This window comes from Melanotaenia boesemani, chromosome 5, assembly GCF_017639745.1.
Source record: "Melanotaenia boesemani isolate fMelBoe1 chromosome 5, fMelBoe1.pri, whole genome shotgun sequence".
NCBI lineage: Eukaryota > Metazoa > Chordata > Actinopteri > Atheriniformes > Melanotaeniidae > Melanotaenia > Melanotaenia boesemani.
In genome coordinates, this window is record NC_055686.1 from 25,944,091 (window position 1) to 25,960,505 (window position 16,415).

The window sequence follows — 16,415 nt, forward strand, 5'->3', positions numbered from 1 at the left end:
CTAATAATGTTTGACACAACAAAACCTTTTATTATTTAATTCAGAATTTTATTTAGTTTCTCCTGAGAATATGACTTTTCTAAGGTTATCATAAAAACATGGCTGAAAAACAAAACCACCTCTAATAAGAACTGTTCATCTTTACAATTTCACAAAACATTTTCTGCTTTAATCTGCAGCAATCTGATGTTTCCCAGCAGGAGTTTGTATCATGAAGAGATGATCAATGTTCTTCACTTCACCTGTCAGAGTTTTTAACATTGTGGCTGTAAATGCTGTCTTTGTGAAACAAAATGTTTAGCTTCAGCTCAGTGACACATTCAGTCAATGGTTTGGGGTCTAAACCACAATCCCACCACAATGTGAGAACATCTGTAGACTGTAGCATCAATATAATGAAACACTGAACTAAACATGACAAATATAGAGATAAAATTATTTTAAATCTATTCTATTGAGGTTGGACACTATATACATCCATAAGAGAGTTTTTATTTATATATAGATCTGATCTATAGATGCACCAGAGGAATGACGTGTGGGTGTTGCAGAGGGAAATAACAAACAGAGCTCTGAGATGGAGAAAACGACAGTGGGTAGCAGAAAAAAGCACAAGATATTTATAACAACTGTGGTTAGGCTGAACTACTTTAACAGTTTTCTGTGGGGATGAATGAGCTGCTGTGGTGCTACTTCCTACTCTGTGGGGCTTAGAGTAAAGTCCAGGACTGACCTGGATCCTCTGATCAGCTTCTGTTCAGTTCTTTCCTGCCCTGTTCTGTACATTCACCACCCCAGCAGACCACACAGTAATACATGCTGATGCTAGCACAGTGTTCTATGTTTTCAGCAGTGACTTCCTAACTCCAAAAGACCTCGGCCTTCTCAGCTAGTGGAGATGAGTTTGGCCTTTCTTGTATAGGGCATCTGTGGTGGGTCAGTCCAGTTTATTGTTGAGGTGAACACCCAGTCACTGGTATACTGGTGCACGCCATGCAGCTTCAGTGAAATCAAGAGAAACACAAACACAGATTTACTGAATGTAACAGAGACAGAATGAAAGGAATAAAAGTTAACAACATAACAAAGATGGAGGTCTTTAACAGGGATGGAGAGCTGGTTGGATACAGTGAGGGGGATTGGGGGATGAGTGAGAGTTAAACAGCTGAGTGTAAAAGTTTAGCAACCTGGAACTGGTGAGAAAGGTACAACTCACCACTTTTTTAACTTCACATTTGAAGAAGTGGATGCGCCAACAGAGGAGCAGAAAATAAAAACATGCTCGGGCAAACTGTCGTGTGAAAAATCAAACAGCACAACTTTATAAATAACTACACATACACACAACACGTCCCTTATCAATAGACATTGCAATATTTCTTTAGGGATTATATTAATTAAGACCTTGCACAGACCTCTGTACATGAAAACAGCTAAAATGTTTGTGCAATGGACAGGAAATGTAACAACGTCAACCAACTGCTGCGGTCAAAACTACCAACGCTATCTGAGCTCAGTGTGAAAGGGAAGGAAACGGAGGGGGTTTTAATTTAAGAAGAGAAGTTAGAAAAACATTAGTCTCACATGCATGTCAGATGTAACATCTCCTTCATCATTACTGTTGATGCACATTAGAAGACTTTCTGACTGGCTGTGCAGCAGGACTGGATGTGATGATGGATCACTCTTTTCTCTGTGTGCTGGGGTTATTCTGTAAGTACATCACTGACTTTCTGTCTGCAGATGATAGAAAATATTTCTATATAGTGAGAATGACTGTGTATCATTGGTTTAATGTGTTTCTCTGAGAGCCTGAGAAGAACAGAGCTGTGTGTTTCTTGCTAATCAGATTGTTGACTCTCAAAAGTAAAAAATGTGATTTACTTGGGGGGGTACATATTCTGGCAGACCCCTCTGCCAGAATAATTAGCCCCTTCCATTTTTCACTCCAGATGACTTACAGCCACCAAATTCACAACATCAATCAATAATCACGATCTGACTCTATTCCCAAAAGTAAAAAAATGCTGGGTCCAATAGGTTCCGATTTACTGAGTGGGTCCATATCCTGGCAGACCTCTCTGCAGAACATGGACCCCAATAGACCTACAACTGAAAGTGATCCATGAATGGCATCTTGTGGTTCGGTTGTATGGGCCCCTTTAACAATAGAAACACACAAAACAGCGTACCGGACCACCAACCAAACCGAACCAAACTCCTCAGTTGAAACGAGGCTTTACATGCCCTCCACATGCGAGTTGCTTCAATCTTCAACTGTGCTACATGTGAGGGTGCTTTTCACAGCAAGGGAGCTTTTTTCAGCTCAACACTTATTTCTCTCCACTTCCGTAAAAAAATGATTTCAGACAGTATGCAGAAATCGTTCCGATGAGTTTCTGCCATCAGTATAGACGCTGAAGTGAAGACCAGTTAATGATATTCAGTCTAATTCTTTAGACAAACTGAAAGGGAAGATTTAAAACTTACAGTCAAAGGAGTTGATGATCATGTGGAGAGATTCTGAACAAAAACACAACTGAGAAAAGTCCAGTCGGCTATAAATTGTGTTATTTAAAATGTAATCTCATGAAAATTCTTTTCTTTATGTTTAAATAGTATTGGATAATATCTTTAAGTAGCCTCTTACAGTCATAGCACCTGCACATATTTTTGTCATCCAACACTGAAACAAGGTGCAAATTTAGAGCAAGCAGAACCTCAGTTGTCTCAAACATCATGGTCTAGTGTCTTTGTGGTAGAAAATGGGATATGAATTCAAACAAAGCACAAGCAGACCAGAGAATTTGATGCCCAGGGACCACCAGCTCAGGATCTCCAGGCATCACAAGTGTCATGCAGGTTTTAGATCAGGGATCTAACAAACATACATTACGTCATTATCTAATTCAAACGTCTTTCATTCTTCTTATTATAGGAGCTGTGCCTCTCAGTTTTGTGCAGCCATCAGATCCACTATATTCTTGCAAAATATCTCTAGTTTTGTTTTTACTTGTGTGAGCAACACAAAATCTCTTCATTTTATTTTGACCTTATGTTTGCATGAAATATGAGTATTGGGCTTGTCTTTCACATGTTCCTGGGTGTTCAGATTTGATGGAGTCTCTGTTTATCTTGTTTCCTGTTTTGTTTTGTAAAACATTTTCACGTGTGTGCTTGTATTTGTCTGTGTGTGGGATTTACTTCCCTATCACACCTGGGTCCCCTTTCAGGAAGCGGATTTAGTAAAAACTCAGAGTTATGGGAATCTTTTTTTTAATTTTTTTTATTTAACCTTTATTTAACCAGGAAGTCCCATTGAGATTCAGAATCTCTTTTACAAGAGAGACCTGGCCAAGGTAGCAGCCAAATACAGTTTACAAATACACAAAAATTAAGCAAAATAAACACATTAAGATTTAGAGCAACTATTTAAAAACACAGTGAGCCTCTCAAGAAAAACAAACACATGTCTCCTTTACCACGCTCTTTATGATTGCCTTAAATTTATCCACTGAAATAAAGGATTCCAATTTAAGATCTCTTTGTAAATTGTTCCATGTCCATGGTGCAGAATAGGAAAAGGCTGTTTCTTCCAACTCTGTGAGCGACCGGGGAACAGTGAAAAGCAAGCGATTTGCAGAGCGGAGCCGGTAACTCCCAGAACTGACACAGAGTAGGTCACAAAGATATCCTGGAAGTTTTCCTGATATTGCTTTATAGATGAAAAAATACCAGTGATGTTTTCTGCGAGTGGTTAGTGATGTCCAACCGACCAGATTATGGAGAGTGCAGTGGTGAGTGAGGGATTTTGCATTTGTTATAAATCGTAATGATGCATGATACACTGAATCGAGTTTATGCAAAATTGATGAGGCTGCATGCATATACAAGGTATCACCATAATCAATCACAGACCAAAAAGTAGCATTCACAAGTTTTTTCTTTGCGCTGAAAGTAAAGCAAGATCTATGTCTAAAATAAAAACCAACCTTCACTTTGAGCTTTTTGATTAAAGTGGTGATGTGTACATTAAATGTAAGCTTATCATCAGTCCATATACCCAAGTACTTGTACGATGAAACCCTCTCAATGAGTTTCCCATCTGATGTAGAGATGTTATAATCACCTAATGGGGATAGGGCTTTTGAGAAGACCATAAATTTTGTTTTCCGAACATTTAAAATCAATTTCACTTTCAGAAGTGCAATTTCTAAAGACTGAAATGCAGCCTGAAGATCTTGTACAGCCCCTATGGTGGATGGAGCATAGGTGTAAATGACTGAATCATCAGCATATAGATGTATTTTTGATTTAATATCTTTTCATTTATGAAAATAGAAATAGGCCCCAGAATAGATCCCTGTGGAACACCTTTCACTATGTTAAGGAATTCAGATTTATGGCCTTCTACAAAAACTCACTGGGAACGATCTGTAGGATAATTTTGAAACCATTTTGTGGTATTACAACTAAAACCAATTGATCTTAATTTGTCAATAAGCAATCCATGGTCAACTGAATCAAATGCCTTAGAGAGATCCACAAATAAGGCAGTGCTGTTTTTAATCTAAGGCTCCAATTATGTCATTTATTACAACTGTGGCAGCAGTGACAGTGCTATGACCAGCTCTAAAACCCGACTGAACATTATTTAAAATATTTTTATCAGCCAATTTACACAAGACTCAAGGATCTTAGCCAGAACTGAAAGTTTAGAAATTGGACGAAAATTGTCCAAATCTGCAGGATCGCCACCTTTAAATAAAGGGAGAATTTGGGCTGATTTCCAATTTTTAGGTATAGTATTAGAGCAAAGACTCAAATTAAAAATATGAGTGATGGGCTCAGCAATAATATCAGCTGCAACCTTTAAGAGGTATGGATCCAGTGTATCTGGACCTGCAGACTTTTTGTGATCAATTTCTTTCAGTGCTTTATGAACTTGAGAAATGGAGACAGGTTTAAAATCAAACAGCTCCTTATTTCTATATTCTACTGAGTTGGCTGGGCTTGAGACAGGTGTATTCACATTTTTGTGATCAAATATAGATCCAGCTTGAATAAAGTGTTTGTTAAACTGATTGACCATAACATCTTTGTCTTTTATTTTGTCTAAGCCAACAAGAATTTCTTCCTGGAGGATTGAGGCCATGTCTGTACCAGACAGGGATTTAATTCAATTTCCAAAATTTTGCAGGGTTTTTTGATTTTCTGTAACTGATTTTAAATAGAATTCAGATTTGGATTTTCGGATCATTAAAGTACACTTATTTCTTAGAGTTCTAAATGCTGTCCAATCTTGAGAGGAATTTGAAAATCTAGCCTGCACCCACAATTTATTCCTCAAACAAATTTGCTCTTTGAGACTGTCTGAAAACCATGGATTTCCCTACCACTGACCCGAAACTTCTTGATTGGTGCATGTTTGTTAGTAATAGAAAGAAAAATTGATTGGAAATATTGCCATGCCAATTCAACAACAGAAATCAGAGAAACTCTATTGAGATTATTTTGGTATAGGTCACGCAGAAAAGCCTGCTGTTCAAAGTTTTTAAAGTGTCTTTTAAAAATGAGACGAAGTTTTACCTTGGGGATTTTAGCATTTCTGACACAAGCAATTACACAATGATCACTAATATCATTACAAAATATAGCAGGTGAAATGTACTTGTGAGCTATATTTGTTATAATTAAATCAAGAATAGTAGATTTATTATGTACTTTGGGATTTAATCTAGTTGGTTCATTTATAAGTTGCACCAAGTTTAATGTATCACACAATTTCTTTAGACAATCTGAATTTTCTGAAATCCAATCCAAATTTAAATCACCCATAAGAATGAATTCAGAATCATTTATTTCATGTAAAATATCTGAAATAGATTGAAGGGCATCTTTAGAGGCAGATGGGGGCCTATAACAGCCTACTACAGTAAAATGAGTGTCCTTTGAAATGGTCACTTTAATTGCCAAGAGTTCAAACTGTTTAGCTTTTGTAACTGAGAGTGTAACAGAGCTTATGAACCTTGATTTTACATAGATTGCAACCCCACCTCCTTTACCAACTCGATCAGTTCGATGAACTTTATAACCTTCAGTTGAAATTGATTCATCAGGTATAGAATTCTTAAGCCAAGTTTTGGATAAGATCATTACATCAGTGTTTGTATTTGCCCAGATCTTGAGCAAATCAATTTAAGGGACAAGGCTTCTAACATTTAAATGTATAAACCCAAGACCATCTCTACTTTTGAATTCTGAGGCGGGTAGATAAGCACTGCGAATTAGCATACAGAGATGTGGCTAGCAGGCAAAGCTGGAGAATTAGCATGCAAAGCTGTATGCTAGCATGCAGAGCCTGAGGTTAGCATGTATTGCTTGAGGCTAGCAGACAATACTGACTCATGGAGGACAACAAGAAGAGCTTCCAGCAAAGAGATAGCAGTCCAGTTTGGTAAAAAGAGAGGCTAGCACAAAGGTCTAACAACTTCAAACTGGTATCTAGTAGCATGGGCTGTGAGTCTTTAGCAGATTTTTTAGCAGGTTTTGTATACTTAGCTTTAGAGTTCACACAAAGAAGGGTGTTTAACAGCTAGCAAAATTTGTTGTTTGTCATAGGCTAGCACATTGAGAATCTGTCCACTCAGGTGCTCCAATCCATCATGTGGATTTCCAAATAGGCCTAGGCCTCATGCAGTTGATATTCCATGGCAATCAAAAATAACTTCTGCTGAGTATATAACATCCCAAACTGCAGGAAAAGTGGTTTCCTTGAGAAGCATCACAGACATGTGCCCAAAACATTTAAAATATTACACATAAAACCATAAAAAATCAGATCTCAAGCATTGAGACCCACACAGAGAACTGATCTGGCTGCCATCTTGAATGAAGAAGGTCTGGGTTTTTGGTTTCATAAAGCGAGTTCAGTGTAACTCTGTTACAACGAGTCAAACAAATATGGTTTTTTAACCCCAATGTGCAGACACAGACAAACCAGAAGGCACAGGATGAATCAAATAGAAAAGAGTTTTTAATGAAAGTTCGAGCTGAATCTGGAAACAGTCTAATCCAAGTTCAGGATCCAGTGACCGCAGTGGTTCGCAGCTGACCAGACAGAACGGGCGGGCAGGTAGAGTGTGGCGTGGAGTCGGTAGGAGCTGGAGATGAGTGAACGGATCAAAGCTGGGAAAACAATCCAAGAAGTTGGCGAGGCAGACAGGGCTGGCAAGATCTGTAGCACTAAGAGCCTAAGCATAAGACAGATGTTGTTAGTTATAACTAACAACATTTGAAAGGCCACGATATACCAGAAGGGAAACTGGACGATCCAGCGAGGAATATGGAATGATCCTGTGTATAAGTACTGTGGTGGCTTGATTGATGGATGAGATCCTGGTGTGGAGATCAGCCCAGGTGAGGGGATTGCTGCCTTGGAATATTCTGGTAATCCTCCTGGCCAGGAACAGACATGACACACAAAACAGACAGAGGAAGCCAAACGCATACACTAGGGCAATCCGAGAACACACACACAGGGGAGACATACAGAAACCCTAACAAACTCTGAATCAGTAACTGTGGCAACAGACTCCGTGAAGCTAACCTGCTCGCTGGCAGGTTTTCTTCATCTAATCCTGAGTTTCTCCTCCTCTTTAGCTGCAGCCTGCAGACTGAAGGGAGTGTCAGACAAGGCATGTCCATTTTGTTGAAGAGCCAGTTGACATCAAAGCACAGTTACTCCACAGAAATCTATGTCTGGAAAGAGTGATCAGACCCCACTTGGCTGTTTTATTGTTCCCTCGTGAATATTTGTTTGAGCATCAACGTTTCTGCACAATCGATCATGTATCTGAAAAATATTCTCAGCCCTAATATTTTCATATGACACATCTTGGACATGCTCTCAGTTTGGAGCAAGTTCTTTCAGTTGCACTTTATTTTTGCCACCGGGAGTTTTCTTTATAACATCAATGATGCTGAGCATATTTTATATGGCCTCTTCTTTGTTGTTCTGGTCTAAACGTTAGTCTAAGCTGTGTTAATAATGTTGATATGTCTGTTAGTGAAAATGGACATTTTTTTTATGTATTATATTTCAATATATATAGACCATATATGAACATATGATACAGATACATGTGTCTTTGACCCACATCACCTGGGTTTGGATTTGGAACAGGGATCAAAGAATATGTCACCCCTGCAGGTTCATCACTAGTGAGTGATGAGGGAGTGGGGGGGAGAACTCTCACACAGGAATCTCCTGAAGTCCAAGCTCCAGGACCATGAAATGGTCTGCAAATCCAGTGCTTCTCTCTTCTTTTTATTAATTTTATTCTTTTTATGCCCTCTTCTTTACCTTTGGCAACCATCAATCAATCTTTCACTTCAATCAAATCCCATTTCTTTCCTTCCTTCTCACCACATTTCTTCTCCAATTCATCCACCAATTTTTGACATCCATCCACATTCTGATTCCCATTAAACTTAAAGTTTTTCTTCCACTTTTTCAAACACCTCACATTTGCAGAATCTTTGCAAAATATAAACTTCAAATCCCTTTCCAACACCAAAGAGCTGCCTTGTCCCATGGTGACAAAGGTTTCTTATCAAGGTTCCCTGAACCCCCTTAAATATTTCCAGACTATTAAATGTGTCCCAGACACACTTAAATTCTGACGCAAATTTAGATAAGAATTCCACCACAAATTCGTTCCCCAAGATTAAAAAAAAATCAGCTTTTTCACCAGATCAAGTCATGGTTTGGACTAATTGGCTCCCGTTATTTTCCAAAGGTTGGTGCGTTCTGGCCCCTCTAGCTGCAGCTAATTCAGACTGGGGGTCTTTATAGCAAGAAGGTCCTGGACCTCCCCTGTGAACGGTGGAGGGGGAGCCTCCTTCTTTTCCCCCTGCCTCTCCTGTAGTGAATCAGCTGATCGGCTTTTCTCTCTTGTTGCGTTTGTTCATCATTCAGCTAAGAAGAAGGAAACTAGCAGTTTTACTCAAAAGTATTGTTTTTGGATGCACATGCTAAAGTACCGAGCTACATTTATCAATCACATGTCAATCAGACCCATGTTACTGAAGCTGAAGAAAGAATGGAAACTTGGTATCTTTAATGGAAACTTGGTATCTTTCAACACAATAATCTCACAGTATGGAATCATCAGTAATAAATTCTTAGAGTACCACCAACTAAAATCAATTATATATAAGAAGTATACCCCTGTACAGTTAGACTTGCAGCTTCCTGTCAGAATAGCAGAATTCTTGAATCTTAATACTCCAAAATTATTATCAAAAATATATAGATTACTTGCAAAGCTAGAAGACAGGATATCTCTCCCAACTTCAAAATGGGAAGATGATTTATCTAATAACTTTGATAAGAAAAGATGGTCACAAATATGTTTAAACACGTTTAAAATGACTCAGAATTCAAATATACAACTAATACAATTCAAAATTCTCCATAGAACTCATTATACAGGACACGGGATGTTCAGGATGGGCCTTTCACCATCAGATATCTGCCCACACTGCTCTGAGAACACTTCTGATAGCTACATCCATGCGCTGTGGTCCTGCACACCTGTCCAAAGGTTCTGGATTAAGGTGTGTGAAGATCTCTCAAAATGGTTTAAAACCAGTTTTTCTGCAAACCCCACACTTTGCCTACTGGGCGACCTGGGCGACACCAACATAGGAATACACTCCATAAACTTGGTCCTCGCAGCCTTATGCATCGCAAAGAAAACTATTCTTGTGAACTGGAAAGATAAGAATAATTTGTCTATCCAGCAGTTTAGAAATCTCCTGTTAGACCACATCAGCATTGAGACAATGTCTGCCTCCTCCAGGAACCAATCAGATGACTTTCATTCCCTCTGGTCCCCTGTGACTGGCTACATCACTTAAAGTAGGTGGAGGATTGCGGCTTCGCTGGGATGACGGTGGATGTGGGTGGGGGGTCCCTGGTGGCTTCGGGTCTCCGGTTGTCTCCTGGGTGGGGATCTCGGCTGCTCCACTGTTGGGTCGGCTGGGGGTTCCGATCTGGGCGGGTGGCATTGGGTGGGCCCCGGGGTGGGGCTGCCTCGTGGCGGTGGGGGGTGGCTGCCGGGGTGCCTGGGTCGGTGTCCGTCGGCCCCTGGCCGGGTGGCCGGTCGGGCCCGGGGTGGGACGGGTGGGGGCCCCGGGCTCTGGGGCGTCGGGTCTCCCTCCGCTCCTGGGGGTGGGGGGTCTGCCGCTGCTGGGGGGGGGCTGGGCCCGTCCGGATGTGCCGTGCCGGGGGCTGGTTGGTCCGTGCCCTGGTGCTTGGTCGCAGCCCCAGAACCTGGGTGGGGGTGTGTGTATATATAGGTGGGTGTGTGTGTGTGTGTGTCTGTAGGTATGTGTGTGTGTGGGTGGGTGTAGAGGGATGTGTGTGCTGTACGTGTGTGTAGGTGTGTATGAAGGTCTGGGTGTGAGCGTCTATGTGTGTGTGTGTGAGGGGTGTGCGGGTGTATGTGTGGAGGTCTATGTGGGATGTATGTGTGTGTGTGTGAAGGTGTGTATATGTGAGTGTGTGCATGTGGAGGTCGATGTGTGTGTGGAGGAGTGAAGGTGTGGGTGGAGGCGTGAGTATGTATGGAGGTGTTTGTGTGTATATGCAGGTATGTATGTGAGTGTGTGTGTAGTGGTGTATGTGTATGGAGGGGTATGAGAGTGTGTGTGTATGTGGGCGTGTGTGTATGAAAGTTTCCATGTGTGGGTATGGAGGCACCGGTGTGTGTTTTTATAGGTATATGCCTGAGGTGTGTGTGTGGTGGTATGTGCACGTTTTGAGGTGTTTGTGTATAGAGGTGTGTGTGAGGGTGTGTGAGTGGCTGGAGGGAAAAAAAAAAAAAAAAAAAAAAAAGGGTGTGTGTGTTTGCAGGGGTTAGGACGTGTCCTCTGGGGGGCGCCCTGGCCGGGTGTCGGGGGCGTGGGCCTGGGGTTCCCTTCCTTCGCCTCGCCCCCCTCCCACTCAGAAAGAGGAAAGTAGCCCCTTGGGCTGGTGGCTGGCACCTGGGGGGGTTCGTGGCGTGCCTGGGTTGGGTGGCTGCTCCGGGCCTGTGACGCCCTTCGGGGCCGGCGGAGGACGGGGGCGCCCTAAGCCGCTGGCGGGTCGTCTTCCAGGGGGGAGGTTCACTCCCCTCTGGACCTACATCTCCTGACCCCTCCCCTCCCCCACTCTTCACTACATACACAGGTAGGGCTGTGGGAGGTGTGATTGTTGCGCTGGGCGGGGCAGGGGGGTCATCATAGTGGCCCCACCGCTTCGCCAAGCGGCAGCATGCCTCCCAGCTTTTAATTCCACTTAGTCACTGAGCACCAATAACATTTGCAACATACAAACACGTTTTGGGGGGCGGAACATGCGAGGTCAGGTGGGTGGGACTGCTCAGGTGGCCCCACCCCCTCCTCAATGCAGTTACTGCCCCCCAATTTTAACTCTTTTAATTGCAAACAGCACATAATATATTCCCTCGCTAGTGGGGGAGGGAAGGGGGATGGGGTCTTTAAGCGCCCCTGTCTCCATGGATGGCCCGGGGGCGGGGCGGGCCGGGTGGCCTGTCGCATTGGCCCGGGGCGTGGGCGGGCTGTCCCTGGGGATTCTGGCTGCTGGCCCTGGGGGGAAGGTGCTGTTTTGGGGGTGGGGAGTGGGGGGCTGGGGCGATGTGGGGGGGTGGGGGCCTGGCTCATGTCTCCTCGCCTCCTAGCTGAGGCTGTCCCCCCGGGACATAAGGTGGCGGGAGGATGATGGTGAAAGGATGGTGTTTGTGTGGGAGGAAGGTGTATGTGAGGGAGGATGGTGTATGGGTAGGAGAATGGTGTGAGGATGGGTAGTGGAAGGATAGTGTGTGTGTGTGTGGGAGGATGGGGTATGTGTGGGAGGATGAATGGTGGAAGGATGATGTATGTGTGGGAGGATGGGGTATGTGTGGGAGGATGGATGGCGGAAGGATGGTGTGTGTGTGGGAGGATGGATGGTGTATGAGAGGGAGGATGGTGTATGGGTAGGAGAATGGTGTATGTGTGGGAGGATGGGTAGTGAAAGGATAGTGTGTGTGTGTGTGTGGGAGAATGGGGTATGTGAAGGTGGATGTATGGTGTAGAAGAGGGAGGATGGTGTATGTGTGGGAAGATGGGGTATGTGTGGGAGAATGTATGGTGGAAGGATGGTGTGTGTGTGGGAGGATGGACGGTGGAAGGATGGTGTGTGTGTGTGGGAGGAAAGAGTATGTGAGGGATGGATGGTGTATGCGTGGGAGGATGAATGGAGGAGTGGAAGGAGAGTGTGTGTGTGTGTGTTTGTTTGTGTGTGTGTTGGTCTGGGGGGGGCAGGACTAGTTCTCGGGGTGTGCGGCTGGGCACTGGGGTGTGGGGCTGGCCTCTGGCGGTGGCCGTCTGGGCGGGCCGGGTCCCCCCGGGTGGCGTGCTGGTCCTCGGCCTGTGGGGGTGGGGGGTGTCCCTGCGCTCCTGGGCCCGGGCCCTCTGCCCCGTCTGTCCCGGGCGGCCGGTGCTCGGGGGGGTCGGGGACTGCTGGCCTCGGCCTGCCGGGGCCGGTGCCCTGTGTCCGCGGGGGGGCTCCTGCTGGGGTCTCCTGCTGCTGCCTTCCTGGGCGGACGAGTGGTCGTCTCTGTGGACCGGTCGGGGTCTGTTGCCTACGGGGGGGCTGGTGGCCTGGGTCTCGGGACCGCTGGCCTGACTCTGGCCTCTGTTCAGGTGAGGTGGCATCTGCATGATCACTCTGCATGGTCACTCCTTCCTGAACGTCTCCACTCCGTATATTCGGTATGTATATTCGGTATGTTGACATAGTCTCTGCGTCGCCGTGTAGCCGAGTCCTTCAGCACATCCACACAGGTTTCTCTGCGCGTGTTCTTGAATACAGCAGTTTCACTTATATCTATTATCATATTTTTTTTCCTCAATATACCTTTTCTCTCTATTCTTATAATTATTCTTAAAATTTTATTATTATTTCTGTTATTATTAGGGTCCGAGCCATACAAAGTATGGCAAGGCCCTATTGTGGTTGAAATGTTTATTAGGGTCCGAGCCATACAAAGTATGGCGAGACCCTATTGTTCCTGAAATGTTTATTATTATTAGGGTCCGAGCCATACAAAGTATGGCAAGGCCCTATTGTTTCTGCTATGTTTATTATTCTTCTCCTCCTTCTAAGCATTTCGAGGCCAAATTTGACCCCCTAAACACCCATGAAAAGTTGTGAAACTTGGCACACACATCAAGCCCGGTGAAAAATTTTATATTCTACAGTCCGCATTGACTTCAATGCAAAATTGGCTCAACAGCGCCACCTACGGACACAAAAATTCCCCAGATGAATGGGGTCCCGAACGTCTACTTCAACATAGGAAGACGAAACTTGGCACACACGTGTAACATGCTGAGCTGACCAAAAAATTCAATAGAACAACTGTTGCCATGGCAACGGGGCGCCCGCCATCTTGGCGTGTGCGGCCATTTTTTTGCCATTTTTTGCACTTTACACACATCGTATTTGAACGAACTAGTCTGAGGGGATTCGTGCGACTGACTCCAAACTTGGTGGGAAGCTTCCTGACAAGTTGGGGACCAAAAATTGTTCCAATCTTTCTAATAGCAGAAAGCATGTTACCGTGGCAACCGACGGAAAATGACCTTCTCGCCATGAAACACGGTTTGCTCATATCTCCATGTAAATACATGGGATCTGCACCAAACTTGACAGTATTCATACTGGTGACACCCCAAGTGCAGCAAAGAAGTCAATCGAACAGCTGTTGCCATGACTACGGCGTGCCCGCCATCTTGGATTTCACTGCCATTTGAACGAACTAGTCTGAGGAGATTCGTGCGACTGACTCCACACTTGGTGGGAACCTTCCTGACAAGTTGGGGAACAAACGCTATTCAAATCTTTCTAATAGGAAAAAGCCTGTAACCGTGGCAACAGACCGAAAAAGCCTCCTCGCCATGAAACACGGTTGGCTCATATCTCCATAGAAATACACGGGATCTTCACCAAACTTCACAGCATTCATACGTGTCCCACCCCAAGTGCAGCAAAGAAGTCAATCGAACACCTGTTGCCATGGCAACGGTGTACCCGCCATCTTGGATTTCACTGCCATTTGAACAAACTAGTCTGAGGGGATTCGGGCGACCGACTCCAAACTTGGTGGGAACGTTCATGACAAGTTGGGGACCAAACGCTATTCAAATCTTTCTAATAGGAGAAAGTGTGTAACCGTGGCAACCGACGGAAAAAGCCTTCTCGCCATGAAACACGGTTTGCTTATATCTCCATAAGAATACGTGGGATCTGCACCAAACTTGACAGGATTCATACTTCTTGGGTCCCTAACGCATTACAACACCTGTTGTCATGGCAACATAGCATGTTAGCTAGCAAATTAGCATGCTACGAAAATATGCTAACTAAGTATATCAACATTTCAGCTGGGTGTTTTACCATGTTAACTATGATGTTACCAGGTTACCTACAATGCTAGGAAAAGGTTTAGGACACGGGTGGCAGGGTCCAGGCCGCTCGGACCCGATGGATGCCGCTTGCGGCTTTAATTATTATTATTCTTCTAAGAACTTTGAGCCCAAATATCACTGCCTAAACACCCATGAAAAGTTGTGAAACTTGGCACACACATCAAGCCCGGTGAAAATTTTGATATTCTCATGTCCGCATACACTTCAATGCAAAAGTGGCTCAACAGCGCCCCCTAGACACCCCAAAAATCCCCAAATGAATGGGGTGCAGAAAGTGTACTTCGACGTAGGAAGACGAAACTCGGCACACACGTCTAACACCCCAACCTGACCAAAAAAGTCAATCAAACACCTGTTACCATGGCAACGGGTTGCCCGCCATCTTGCCGTGTGCGGCCATTTTTTGGCCATTTCTTCCACTTTACACACATCGTCTTTGAACAAACTAGTCTGAGGGGATTCGTGCGACTGCCTCCAAACTTGGTGGGAACCTTCCTGACAAGTTGGGGACCAAACGCTATTCGAATCTTTCTAATAGGAGAAAGCGTGTTACCGTGGCAACTGACGGAAAAATGCCTTCTCGCCATGAAACACGGTTTGCTCATATCTCCATATAAATACCTGGGATCTGCACCAAACTTGACAGTATTCATACGTGTGACACCCCAAGTCCAGCAAAGAAGTCAATCAAACACCTGTTGCCATGGCAACGGGGTGCCCGCCATCTTGGATTTCACTGCCATGTGAGTGAACTAGTCTGAGGAGATTCGTGCCACCGACTCCAAACTTGGTGGGAACGTTCATGACAAGTTGGGGACCAAACGCTATTCAAATCTTTCTAATAGGAGAAAGCGTGTTACCGTGGCAACCGACGGAAAAAGCCTTCTCGCCATGAAAGACGGTTTGCTCATATTTCCACAGAAATAGATGGGATCTGCACCAAACTTGACAGGATTCATACTTGTTGGGTCCCTAACGCATTGCACCACCTGTTCTCATGGCAACATAGCATGTTAGCTAGCAGAATTAACATGCAAGCAAAAAATGCTAACTAAGTATATCAACATTTCAGATTTTCAGCTGGGTGTTTTACCATGTTAAATATGATGTGACCAGGTTACCTACCATGCTAAGAAAAGGTGTATGACACGGGTGGCGGGGTCCAGGCCGCTCGGACCCGATGGATGCCGCTTGCGGCTTTAATTCTCCTTCTCCTCCTCCTCCTAAGCATTTCGACGCCAAATTTGACCCCCTAAACACCCATGAAAAGTTGTGAAACTTGGCACACACGTCAAGCCCGGCGAAAATCGGATATTATAAGGTCCGCATACTCTTCAATGCAAAATTGGCTCAACAGCGCCACCTAGAGTCACCAAAAATCACCACATGAATGGGGCCCAGGAAGTCTACTTCAACGTAGGAAGACGAAACTCGGCACACACGTGTACCACCCCGTGTTGACCAAAAAACTCAATGTAACACCTGTCGCCATGGCAACAGGGTGCCCGCCATCTTGGCGTGTGCGGCCATTTTTTTGCCATTTTTTCCACTTTACACACATCGTATTTGAACGAACTAGTCTCAGGGGATTCGTGCGATTGCCTCCAAACTTGGTGGGAAGCTTCCTGACAAGTTGGGGACCAAAAATTGTTCAAATCTTTCTAATAGCCGGAAACGTGTTACCGTGGCAACCGACGGAAAAACGCCTTCTCGCCATGAAACACGGTTTGCTCATATCTCCATAGAAATACATGGGATCTCCACCAAACTTCACAGTATTCATACATGTCACACCCAAAGTCCAGCAAAGAAGTCAATCAAACACCTGTTGCCATGGCAACGGGGTGGCCGCCATCTTGGATCTCATTGCCATT

At 44.3% G+C, this 16,415-nt stretch overlaps 1 long non-coding RNA gene across 1 annotated transcript in view; it reads left to right on the forward strand.

The window, feature by feature from the left end:
- The first annotated feature begins 1,608 nt into the window (after window positions 1-1,608).
- The window catches only part of LOC121640070, a 40,402-nt gene continuing 25,595 nt past the window's right edge, over window positions 1,609-16,415 (forward strand). Inside the window, exon 1 of the long non-coding RNA XR_006010324.1 lies at window positions 1,609-1,713. This is a non-coding gene — a long non-coding RNA (uncharacterized LOC121640070). The remainder of the gene's footprint in view (window positions 1,714-16,415) is intronic.